The sequence below is a fragment of the Cannabis sativa genome, chromosome 2, assembly GCF_029168945.1.
Source record: "Cannabis sativa cultivar Pink pepper isolate KNU-18-1 chromosome 2, ASM2916894v1, whole genome shotgun sequence".
In the NCBI taxonomy this organism is placed as follows: Eukaryota; Viridiplantae; Streptophyta; class Magnoliopsida; order Rosales; family Cannabaceae; genus Cannabis; species Cannabis sativa.
Genome location: NC_083602.1, coordinates 44,789,437 through 44,803,054, shown reverse-complemented (window position 1 = coordinate 44,803,054; position 13,618 = coordinate 44,789,437).

Here is a 13,618-nt window from a genome sequence, read left to right as displayed (position 1 = left end):
ATTATAAGATTAGAAAATGATATTAAAAATATGTATTTGGTTATTTTCAAATCATTTATTTTATTAGATATTTAATTTAATTTGATAAAAATAATTCAAATACACCTAGATATTTTTAATTAATTTGAACTTTAAATTTTGATCAGATATTTAAGGTTGTTTTTAATAACCCTAAATTTAAAAAATTTAGTTGGTTAGTTAAATAATAATTGAATTATATGAGTAATACATATCTTATTTCACATTTGTTACATGGACATTGTTTGTTGTATTTATATTATTTATTCAAAACTTTTTTAACAAACCTATTATTTATTTGATCTAAATTGCTCTGGTTAACTTGCTGACAGATCAAATGATCTAATTTTAATCACAGTCTAATTGTCAATAGATCCTATAAATAATTTGTAACAGGTAAATTTTGTACTTCTTTCATCTGTGTAAACCTGGAAACATTATAGGACCCATCCAAATAAATTTGACCTGTGTGAGCCTATATGTTTGCTTTTGGGCTTAGATGCATTTATGAAGCTCATTTATTTCTAGATATTTAAATGGACTAAGTTGCTAGAATAAAATAGGGAAATTCACATGGTATACTAACTTTTGTCATTTTTTTACGAAAAATTTTGTTAGGCGGTATTTTTTTCTTTTTTACTGTGTTTTTTTTATAAGTTTCATACTGCTGTATACTGTGTTAAGTTTCACTGGTGTTCTACTAGTATTTTTTAGTTGTTCTACTGCTGTTTTGAGTTGTTCTGCTTTGTGTTTTACTGGTGTTTTATAAAAACACAGTATTTTTGAAAAGATTTCCTTGTGACAGTATTTTTGTAAGTTTCCCATAAAATATAACTCGTGATAGTTTTATTTAGGCCCAATTAGTATTGGGCTTATTCAATGAATAACAATTATTTAATGAAAGGTTAAATTCCTCTCCTTCGGCCCTTGTGTGAGAGTTAGGAATCCATTAGTAGTGGGTACGACATATGGAACCCAACCCTCCCTCACATGAACAACCCCAATTGTGAAGGCCCATTTGCCTTATTTAAATAATTGTATTAGGCTAATTATATTAGTCTGACCTAATTAAAATCTAATTAGCAACATAATTAAGTTGGAAATAAATGGAATTAATTTTTCCTTGGATTATTCTAAAATTATTTAGAAAAATACACTTAGTTTAAAGAAAAAAAATGTTGGATATATTTTACCAGGATCTAGATTTACTAACAAGTATGTTTCATTAACATACTAATATGAATTCTAAAACAATGAAATAAATGTTGGAATTTATTTTACCAGGATCTTAGATCTACTCACAAGTATGTTCATTAACACCCTAAATATGAACTTTCTAAAACGATAAAATAAACACATATAAAGTTTAGGAAACCTTACATTGGGTGCAGCGGAATATAATGACTCCTTCCGTTCAGATATCTAGCCCTTGATTCCTTTCTGTAGCAGAGCATTATCAATATCTGAACCTGGATCTCTTTCTCTGAATCTTTGATGCTGAAACCTCCTTCTTGCTGAAAGTCTTTCTTCACGATCTTCCTCACTATGATTGAGGTATCACTTGCCTGTGTGTGGGCACTACTCATACACTAAGAATTTCGAAATCTCAATGAGGAAGAGAGAGAGAGTGGGTTCAGCCAAAGATAGGGAGAGAGAAGGCTCAGTTTTTTCTGAATGAAAAAGTAGAAAATTTAAGTGTAATTTTCCTGAAGCCTTCACTATCTATTTATAGCATTCCACTAGGGTTAGGTTTGAATTATTTGGCATTAAAATAATAAAAATATCAGTTTAAATTTCCTACAAAAGTGGCTGGCCCTATACTAGTGGATTTGGGCCTCACTTTTTGCAATTTTGCAGTTTTACCTTTTCTACATCTGATTTTCCCAAAAACGCCAATTTTCTAATTCAACCATTTAAATGCCAATTCTAACTATTTAATTACTATAAATAATTATTAAATAATATTGTCATTTATCATATTTATTAATTGAACCATACAAAGTATCATAATTAACAAATATGCCCCTATAAACTCTTTCTTTACAATTTCACCCTTACTTAGTGAAAAAATTCACAAATAGACATAGTCTAAATTGAGAATTATAATTGATTAATCAAAACCAATTATATGAGTCTTACAAGCAATATTATCTCAACTAGTGCGGGGACCATGGGTCTATATAACCGAGCTTCCAATAAGTAGATCAAGAATTTAGCACTAAAATTCACTAACTTATTAATTCTTCGTTGAATCCACGCATAGAACTTAGAATTGCACTCTCAGTTATATAGAATGCTCTATATGTTCCACCATATAGACACATCATTAGTTATCCATTGTTATAATCCTAATTTGATCAGTGATCCTCTATATGAATGATCTACACTGTAAAGGGATTAAATTACCGTTACACCCTACAATGTATTTATTCCTTAAAACACTTGACCCCGTATAAATGATATTTCAGCTTATGTGAAATGAGTACTCCACCATTTATGTTCGTTTGGTCAAGCTCGAAGGAGATCATCCTTTGCTTACTATTCGCCAGATAGAAGCTATAAATTCCATGTTTATGATAGCGCTCCCACTCAATTGCACTACCGTGTTCCCAAAATGTACGTATCACCCTGACCTAAAAGTAGGCTTAACTAACAAATCAAAGAACACGAATAGCCTCTCGAGATTGAGCCTAATCATATCAGGATTAAGATCATTTGATCTAGGATCAACTAGGCAATATTGACTTGAATAGATATTACGGTAAGTTTAATAAATCTAAGTCAAAGTTCAATATCGGTCCCTTCCGATGCATACTCCATGCATCCAACCTGAGCTTTACTTTAACCAATGCTCTGGAAAGAACATAGCATTTTCTCCAAATGCAAGTAAACTCTGTTGTAGATTATCATATCAGTAAAACCCTATGTCTGATAAATCTAGGAAACTTTATTCACATAGTCATGTTTACTTTCCAATGTGTTGACGGCACAATAAACATGATCAAGTATGTGAAAAGGGTTTCAGATGAATTCATACATTATGTACATATAATCATGAAATAAATCATGTGAATCATGCAACATTAAATGTTATTTCTAATCTATATTAATAAGTAAATCTGATTATATTGAAATGAGTTTTATTTAGGGCATAAAACCCAACAATAAACACATATAAAGTTTAGGAAACCTTACATTGGGTGCAGCGGAATATAATGACTCCTTCCGTTCAGATATCTAGCCCTTGATTCCTTTCTGTAGCAGAGCATTATCAATATTTGAACCTGGATCACTTTCTCTCCTTCCTTTGATGCTGATTCTCCTTCTTGTTGGATGGTTTTCCACAGTCTTACACACTATGATTGAGATACCACTTGATGTATGTGGGCACTCACACATTCACTCAAGAATTTTGAAATTTAGAGAAGAAAAATAGAAGGGAAGAGGTTCGGCCTATAGAGAAAAGATAGAGGCTCAGTTTTTCATCTGACAAAGTTCACAAAGTTAAGTGTGAATGAGAGCCATCACTATCTATTTATAGGTAACCACCTAGGTTTAGGTTAGAATTATCTGGCAGTAAAATAATGAAAAAAATAAATGATTAAACCCATAAAGTGTGGCCGGCCATGGGCTTGGATAATGGGCCTCACTTATGAAATTTTTCTGTTTTATCATTCCTGCAACTGATTTTCTCAAAAATGCCAATTTTCAAATTCAACCATTTAAATGTCAATTCTAATTATTTAATAACTAAAAATTAATTATTAAATAATATTGTCATTAAATATATTTATTAATTAGACATATAAAGTCTCTTAATTCATAAATAAACCTAGAGTCTCTTTTCTTTACAATTTCGCCCTTGCTTAGTGAAAATTCACAAAGTAGACATAGTCTAACTTTAGAATTATAATTTATTAATCAAAATTAATTAACTGAGTCTTACAAGCAGTATGGTCTCAACTAGTATGGGGACCATGGTGTTAGAATTTATTTTACCAGGATCTTAGATCTACCCACAAGTATGTTGTTTAACACCCTAAATATGAACTTTCTAAAACGATAAATAAACACATATAAAGTTAAGAAAACCTTACATTGATGGCAGCGGAATAATGTCTCCTTCCACTCAGATGTCTAACCCTTGTATCCTTTCTGTTGTAGAGTATTATCAAGATCTGAGCCCGAATGTCTTTCTCTTTGTGTGTGATCCTTCACAGTCTTCCAATCTATGATTGAGGTACCACTTGCTGTGTGTGGGCACTACTCTATCACTGAGGGTTTCAAAATTTATCAAGAGGAAAAGAGAGAGAGTTGATTTCGGCTATAGAGAGAAAAGGGAAGGCTCAGTTTTCTGAAGAGAGAATTTTTTGACAGAAAGCTTATGAAAACTTATCATTTGACTGAGCCTTCACTTTCTATTTATAGGAAACTACTAGGTTTAGGTTAGTAATTATTTGGTATCAAAATAATAAAAATATTAATTTGAAAAACCACTTTAAGTGGCCGGCCAAGGTGTGTAATGGGCCCCACTTAGTTTTTGCAGTTTTCACAAACTTTATTTCTATTTTCTCAAAAACGCCAATTTTTTAATTCTAACCATTTAAATGCCAAAACTAATTATTTAATAACTAAAATAGATTATTAAATAATATTGTCATTTAATTTAATTATTAATTAGACATATAAAGTCTATTAATAAATAAATAAACCTAGAATCTCTTTTCTTTACAATTTCGCCCCTGCTTAGTAAAAATTCACAAATTAGACATAGTCTAACATTAGAATTATAATTGATTAATCACAAATCAATTATTGAGTCTTACAAGCAGTATAGTCTCAACTAGAATGGGGACCATGGATCTATATGCTGAGCTTCCAATAAGTGAACCGAATTTACTAAGTAAATTCCTACTTATTAATTCTTCGTTGAATCCACTCTTAGAACTTAGAATTGCACTCTCAGACTTATATAGAGCATATTATATGTTCCACGATATAGATATGCTATCTCATTTAACCATTTTTATAATCTTATTGTGATCAAAGATGCTCTATATAGATGATTTACATCGAGATGGGATAATTTTACCGTTCTCACCTGTAAAGCCCGCTTAGTTTAATTTGGAAATTAGCAGTTATTTATGATTAATTATGAAATTATTTATAGCTATTTAAATAATTTATTATACTGTTATTTATGGAGTTCAGAAATACATTGCTATGTCATTAAGTAGTTTTCATATTTTGCATTTTCGGTGCCCGGTATTTTGGAACTCGGTGTTTGGCTCAGTAGAAATCACAACTTAGCATGTTAGTAGTATGGGACGGTTTATTAGACATTGGAAATGTCGGGAATGGCCGGGAATTTAGAATTTCCTAAAAATACCCCTTTAGTGATTATTATGTGATTTTAGTATGGAGGGGAAAAATGGTCTTTTTGCCCCAAAGATATTTTGTCTTTTAGTGATTTTATTATTTGAAAATAAATGTTTATTTTAATTATGTTTTGGCTGAAATTAAGTGTGTTATGCCTTAAAAGTCTTTTCCTTTTCATTTTCTACACTTAGTCAAAAAATAGAAAAAACTTCAAAATCACACACTCTCTCTTTTCCTCTCTCTCTTTGCTGGTTGTGGGAGTGCAAAGGCTGGATTTTTCTTTGGTGATTCAAGCCCTAATTTACAACTGTAGTGATCTCTTGTTGTGGTATGTGTTTCCTAATTTCTTCCCTTTGTGTTTTCTTGAGTTTTAAGAGAGTTTGGTGTAATGCATGCATGAATTTGTATTATTGTTGCTGCTGTGATCTTGTGTTGTTTTCTGAGATGTAAGCATGTTGATTAGAGTTTAATTAAGCTTCTTGTAATACTTGATTGTTAGATTATTTAAAGTTATGATTTTTCTATGCAAAAATATGATTTTCAAAGAGAAATGTCTTGAATCTGTTGCTGTGATGTTGTTGAGGTTTGTTATTGTTTCCAGAGGTTATTCTAAGCATGTTTAAGTAAGTTTAGATGGATTTGATTGCATGCTAGCTAGGTTTGCTCAAGTTTGAGTTTAGAACTCAAAGCTTGAGCTCTAATGGTTAATTTTGATTATGTGTTATCTGGGTGGTTTTGATGCCTTAGAAATGTTCTAGGGGAGGTTTAGAACAGGTTTGGAAGGTTTCATGTGATTTGGGGTTGATTTGAGCAAGATATGAATTTTTGATTGTTGCTACCTGCGAGGAACCGGAATTCCGGTTGTGCATCCGGAATTCCGGATGGGGGTTCTCAATTTTCCAAGAACCGGAATTCTGGTTGGGCAACCGGTCTACCGGTTGGGGAAAATTCAGGGATCCTAGTTTTCCTCGTTTTTATGTTTTACGGGGTATTGCCATGCTTTTTATCGATAGGGAAACTTTTAGTTCCTAGTTTTAGTCCCCGGGAAGTGATTTAGCGTGTCACTTATAGTGTTGTGATTTTTATGGTTTAGGAGCCTGTAATCCACCGCTCAGCTAAAGTTCCAGTCAGGTTGACCGGCACACCTGAATTCGGAATCCAGGTAAGATTAGTATAACAGTATGCATATGTAGATTACATGTTTAGCGAGCATGTAGGAAGCCTGTTAGATTACATTAGTTATGTATGTTGTCCTCAAACCATCCAACCCTGTCACGTCAGTACAGGCTGGAGTATGACCGGTTTGACCGATCAGGATGACACTTGGTTGGTGGTTCCGTACTATTGACGTATCCCGTCGGTACAGGCTGGAGTATGACCAGCAGCCGGAGTATGACCGGTTCGATCGATCAGGTGGATATAGTAACACGTCGGTATAGGCTGGAGTATGACCAGCACCCGGAGTATGACCGGTTCGACCGATCAGGCTGTTACGTGTCAATAGTACCATCCCTATGAACGTTCAGAACTCAGTACCGTGTTGGACACGGCAGTAGTGGCTCAGTACCATGTTGGACACGGCAGTAGCGGGACTCAGTATCGTGTTGGACACGGCAGTTAGGGTTGTGATCAGGGGTATGGGCGTCTGATCATGACCGGGATTTATGTATGAGTATTATTATGCTTTTCTTACTGAGTCTGTCGACTCACAGTTCTACGTTTATGTGTAGGTAAAGGCAAGGCTAGAGCTGATGGACCGTGAGCGAGCTTGTGAAGATTGTACATGTCGGGGCGGTTAGGCCTGGAGAGTACGATCCTCGGGACAGCGAGGCTGATTTTGTAACTGGTCGCTAGGCGACATTTATTTTGTATAAACAATTAAATCTTTTTGTAAATGATTTTGTAATCGGGATCGCGAGTCTTTTGTAATATTTTTTTATAAGTTTAATTAAAAAGCAAAAATTTTAATTAATCACGTTTTCCATAAACCTCGTTGATTAGCAACGAGCTGCACAGCATGTTTAAAAATCACGTAATACGCCTATGTTAGTTAGGGTGTTACAATTTGGTATCAGAGCCGCCAGGTTGTCTTCCGAAGATCGTCACGACATGTACAATCATCATCAGCAGTTAGCTCGTTTCACGGTTCAGTAAGCCTTTATTGCTTTAGTAGTTTATTTTATTCAGTTATGAAAAAGAAAAGCCTGTTAGGAAGCATGTTAGTAGCCTGATAGTAGAATAGGCGCATGTTTCGTTTTTAATTTCCAAATTAAGCGGCATTAGTAAGCTCTCCTTGAATACGACCTGATATGCCAACTCTTGGTTTCGCAGGCGGTTCTAACTAGATGGACGCCAGGCGGACTACCAGGAGTCAGGGCAACTCAGTGGGGTCGAACCAAGGACAAGGAGCTCAGTTTCCCCCACCTGTTAGGGGCCGAGGTAGAGGTCCCCGAGGCAGGGCTCGTGGTCGGGGTGATGAGAACCCGCCACAGGCTGCCCAGGCTCCCCCAAACTCGATCGGTGGAGCACGGGAGTGGGGAGGTTCGGTTTGCAGAAATGCAAGCCCGAATAGAAGAACAAGACCTCAAGATTCAGAGGTTGAGACAGCAGGGTGCTCCTGCAGTTCCAGTGCCCGTAGTTCCAGTGGCACCTGCCCTTGCTGCCCAGGCTGAGATAGTGGTGGCGGCCCATAGATTGGAACCTCTGTATGAACGGTTCCGGAAGCAAGCACCTCCGGTTTTCCTGGGAGGTCCGGACGTGATGAAAGCCGAACAGTGGCTGACGGTGATTACCAAGATCCTGAACTTCATGGGTGTCACCGGTAATGACAGAGTGGTGTGCGCCACTTTCCAGTTCCAGGAGGACGCTCTGGTCTGGTGGGACATGGTGTCTCAGATCCATGACGTCACCACCATGACCTGGGAAAGGTTCCAGGAACTCTTCAACGCAAAGTACTACAACGAGGCGGTCAGAAGCGCCAAGAGGAAAGAGTTCGCTCACCTGACCCAGCGTGAGAATATGAGCGTCACTGAGTATACTACTCAGTTTGATCGGTTGGCGAGGTTAGCCTCGGGAATTGTGCCGACCGACTTCAGCAAGAAAGAGAAGCATCTGGACGGGTTGAATGCCAAGATCAAGCATGATTTAATGATCACCACAGACGACAACACCACCTATGCTCAGATGGTGGAGAAGGCACTGCGAGCTGAGGGCGCAGTTGGGTGTATGTCGGAGTCAGCTAGTACTCCGGCGAGTGGCGGGGCTCCTACCCCTCCTGCATCAGGCTTTAGCAGGGGGAGTAGTGGTTCGGCCATTGATCAGAGGAAGAGAGCACCCACTGCTTCCGGTGGCTCGAGTCAGAATAAGAGGTTCCGGGGGAACTAAAACAGAGGGAGTCGTCCTGGTGGTACTGAGACCCGATTCTCCTATCCCGAGTGCCCTAGCTGCAAAAGGCACCATCGAGGTGAGTGCAAAGGTCAGGGCTGCTTTCACTGTGGCATGCCCGGACACTTCAAGAGGGACTGTCCCCAGCTCCAATCAGAGGCACCGAGAGCTCCGGCGATACCCACTCCAGCCAGGGTGTTCGCCATCACTCAGGCTGATGCAGATGCCAGCCCATCAGTTGTCACAAGTCAGCTTTCTATTAATAACTCGCTATATTCAGTGCTGTTTGATTCTGGGGCTACACATTCTTATGTGGCGGCCAGAGTCCTTAGTAAATTGGATAGACCGTATGATAGATATGAATCAGGGTTTGGAGCCCTATTACCTGGCAGAGAATGGGTTATCTCCAATAGGTGGATTAGGTCTATGTCGATCAGGATAGATGGTAGAGAGTTAAGTGCTGACTTGATAGAGATGAGTTTAGTAGAGTTCGACATTATTTTAGGAATGGATTTCCTATCTAAATATTCGGCGAGTATAGATTGTAAAAGGAAGATGGCGATCTTCCAACCGGAAAGTGAAGAACCATTTGTGTTTGTTGGTTCAGTTCAGGGATCTCGGATCCCGGTGATTTCGGCCATGTCAGCTAGAGAATTGTTGCACGACGGTTATTTAGGGTTTCTGGCCGTGGTGGTGGACACCACTCGGCCAGATACCATTCGGCCAGAGGACATCAAAGTGGTTCGGGAATTTTTGGATGTTTTTCCCGAAGAACTTCCAGGGTTACCACCTCAGCGGGAGATTGACTTCATGATAGACTTGGCACCAGGGGTGGAACCGGTTTCCAAAGCCCCGTATAGAATGGCTCCAGCTGAACTTAAGGAATTAAAGATTCAGCTCCAAGGGTTGCTTGACATAGGGTTTATTCAGCCCAGTGTGTCACCCTGGGGAGCCCCGGTTTTATTCGTCAAGAAGAAAGATGGATCTATGAGGATGTGCATCGACTACAGGCAATTGAACAAGCTGACGGTGAAGAATAAATATCCATTACCTAGGATCGATGATTTGTTCGATCAACTTCAGGGGAAGACGGTCTTTTCTAAGATTGATCTCCGTTCGGGTTATCATCAGTTGAGAATCCGAGAGGAGGACATTCCAAAGACGGCTTTCTGCACTAGGTATGGACATTACGAATTCCTGGTTATGTCGTTCGGACTAACCAATGCTCCTGCAGCATTCATGGATTTGATGAATAGAGTATTCAAGGATTTCCTCGATATCTGTGTGATTGTGTTTATCGACGACATCCTCGTGTACTCTCAATCAGAAGAGGAGCATGAGTTACATCTTCAGATGGTACTGCAACGACTTCGGGAACGCAAGCTTTATGCCAAGTTCAAGAAATGTGAGTTCTGGCTATCTCAGGTGTCCTTCCTAGGGCACATTGTGAGCAAAGATGGGATCAAGGTGGATCCCGGGAAGATTGAATCCGTCAGGGATTGGCCGAGACCGAAGACAGTGACAGAGATCAGAAGCTTCTTGGGTTTAGCTGGGTACTACCGTAGGTTCGTGGAAGGGTTTTCAAAAATTTCAATGGCCCTAACTGAACTTACAAAGAAAAATCAGCAATTTATTTGGTCAAACAAGTGCGAAGCTAGTTTTCAGGAGCTAAAGCAGAGGTTGATTACCGCTCTAGGGCTAGCTTTGCCTTCGGACAAGGAGAAGTTCGTAGTTTATTGTGACGCATCCAAACAGGGTTTGGGGTGTGTATTGATGCAAGCCGATCGGGTTATCGCTTATGCCTCCCGTCAGTTAAAGGATTATGAGCAGTGATACCCGACTCATGATCTAGAGTTAGCCGCAGTGGTTTTTGCATTGAAGATTTGGCGGCATTACCTTTACGGGGAAAAGTGTGAAATCTATACCGACCAAAAAAGTCTCAAATATTTCTTTACTCAGAAGGATTTGAACATGAGACAGAGACGTTGGTTGGAATTAGTGAAAGATTACGACTGTGAGATTCTCTATCACCCTGGGAAGGCCAATGTAGTGGTCGATGCCCTGAGCAGAAAGGGTCCCGGGCAAGTAGCTAGTATGGTTCAGATCTCACCTCAGCTAGCAGAGGATATGGTTAGATCCAGCATTGAGTTTGTGGTAGGTCAGCTTCACAACTTAACGCTGCAATCTGACCTGTTGGAAAGAATAAAAGTCGCTCAGATGACGGATCCAGATTTAGTAAAGATCAGAGATGAGGTATTGGCTGGTCAAGCCAAGGACTTTTTCAGTGTCAGACAGTGGGATGCTTTTGTATAAAGCTAGGGTTTGTGTTCCGAATAGTGTGGAACTTAGAAATGAGATCTTTGAGGAGGCTCATTCTACCCCGTATTCTCTGCATCCCGGCACCACTAAGATGTACCAAGATTTGAAACCGTACTTCTGGTGGAGCGGTATGAAGAAGAATTTGGTAGACTTCGTATTGAGATGCCTCACTTGTCAGCAGATTAAGGCTGAACATCAGAGACCAGCAGGGTTGTTGCAGCCTCTAACCCTACCAGAATGGAAATGGGAAGATATCACGATGGATTTTGTGGTCGGGTTAGCTAGGACCACGGGTTTATATGATTCCATCTGGGTAGTGGTGGATCGATTTACGAAATCTGCTCATTTTCTGCCGGTTAAAACAACACTTTCAGTGGATCAGTTGGCAGAGTTGTATGTCAGAGAGATAGTAAGACTTCACGGGGTACCGAAGTCTATAGTTTCGGACAGGGATCCGAAGTTTACCTCCAAATTTTGGCAGAGTTTGCAGCGAGCAATGGGTACCAAGCTGAAATTCAGTACAGCATTCCATCCTCAGACAGATGGTCAGTCCGAAAGGACAATTCAGATATTGGAGGACATGTTGCGAGCCTGTGTTATGGATTTTGAAGGCTCATGGAATAAGTATCTACCATTGATAGAATTTTCTTACAACAACAGTTATCAAAGTACGATAGGGATGGCTCCCTACAAACTGTTATACGGTAGGAAGTGTAGATCTCCCATCCATTGGGATGAGACAGGGGAGAGGAAATACCTAGGTCCAGAGTCAGTGCTGCGGACCAATGAGGCAATAGAGAAGATAAAAGCTAGAATGCTTGCCTCACAGAGCAGACAGAAGAGTTACGCAGATCCGAAACGCAGAGATGTTGAGTTCCAAGTAGGGGACCATGTGTTTTTACGGGTATCCCCGATGAAGGGGATTAAACGTTTCGGGAAAAGAGGCAAGTTATGCCCTAGATTTACAGGACCTTTCGAGATTCTCGAGAAGATAGGTCAAGTGGCATATCGGTTAGCATTGCCTCCAGCTTTATCAGCAGTTCACAACGTATTCCATGTCTCGATGTTGAGAAAATACGTTTCAGATCCCTCTCATATACTCAGTTATGAGAGCCTTGAGCTACAGCCAGACATGACTTATGAGGAACAGCCAGTCCAGATCCTGGATAGAAAGGATAAAGTCCTTCGGAATAAGACCATAGCATTGGTCAAGGTTCTCTGGAAAAACAGCAAGGTGGAGGAAGCCACCTGGGAGCTAGAGTCAGATATGAGAGCTCAATATCCAGAGTTATTCAGTTTAGATTTCGGGGACGAAATCCTTTTAACGGGGGGATAGTTGTAAAGCCCGCTTAGATTAATTTGGAAATTAGCAGTTATTTATGATTAATTATGAAATTATTTATAGCTATTTAAATAATTTATTATACTGTTATTTATGGAATTCAGAAATGCATTGCTATGTCATTCAGTAGTTTTCATATTTTGCATTTCCGGTGCCCGGTATTTTGGAACTCGGTGTTTGGCTCAGTAGAAATCACAACTTAGCATGTTAGTAGTATGGGACGGTTTATTAGACATTGGGAATGTCGGGAATGGCCGGGAATTTAGAATTTCCCAAAAATACCCCTTTAGTGATTATTATGTGATTTTAGTATGGAGGGGCAAAATGGTCTTTTTGCCCCAAAGATATTTTGTCTTTTAGTGATTTTATTATTTGAAAATAAATGTTTATTTTAATTATGTTTTGGCTGAAATTAAGTGTATTATGCCTTAAAAGTCTTTTCCTTTTCATTTTCTACACTTAGTCAAAAAATAGAAAAAACTTCAAAATCACACACTCTCTCTTTTCCTCTCTCTCTCTCGCCTGGTTGTGGGAGTGCAAAGGCTGGATTTTTCTTTGGTGATTCAAGCCCTAATTTACAACTGTAGTGATCTCTTGTTGTGGTATGTGTTTCCTAATTTCTTCCCTTTGTGTTTTCTTGAGTTTTAAGAGAGTTTGGTGTAATGCATGCATGAATTTGTATTATTGTTGCTGCTGTGATCTTGTGTTGTTTTCTGAGATGTAAGCATGTTGATTAGAGTTTAATTAAGCTTCTTGTAATACTTGATTGTTAGATTATTTAAAGTTATGATTTTTCTATGCAAAAATATGATTTTCAAAGAGAAATGTCTTGAATCTGTTGTTGTGATGTTGTTGAGGTTTGTTATTGTTTTCAGAGGTTATTCTAAGCATGTTTAAGTAAGTTTAGATGGATTTGATTGCATGCTAGCTAGGTTTGCTCAAGTTTGAGTTTAGAACTCAAAGCTTGAGCTCTAATGGTGAATTTCGATTATGTGCTATCTGGGTGGTTTTGATGCCTTAGAAATGTTCTAGGGGAGGTTTAGAACAAGTCTGGAAGGTTTCATGTGATTTGGGGTTGATTTGAGCAAGATATGAATTTTTGATTGTTGCTGCCTGCGAGGAACCGGAATTCCGGTTGTGCATCCAGAATTCCGGATGGGGGTTCTCAATTTTCCC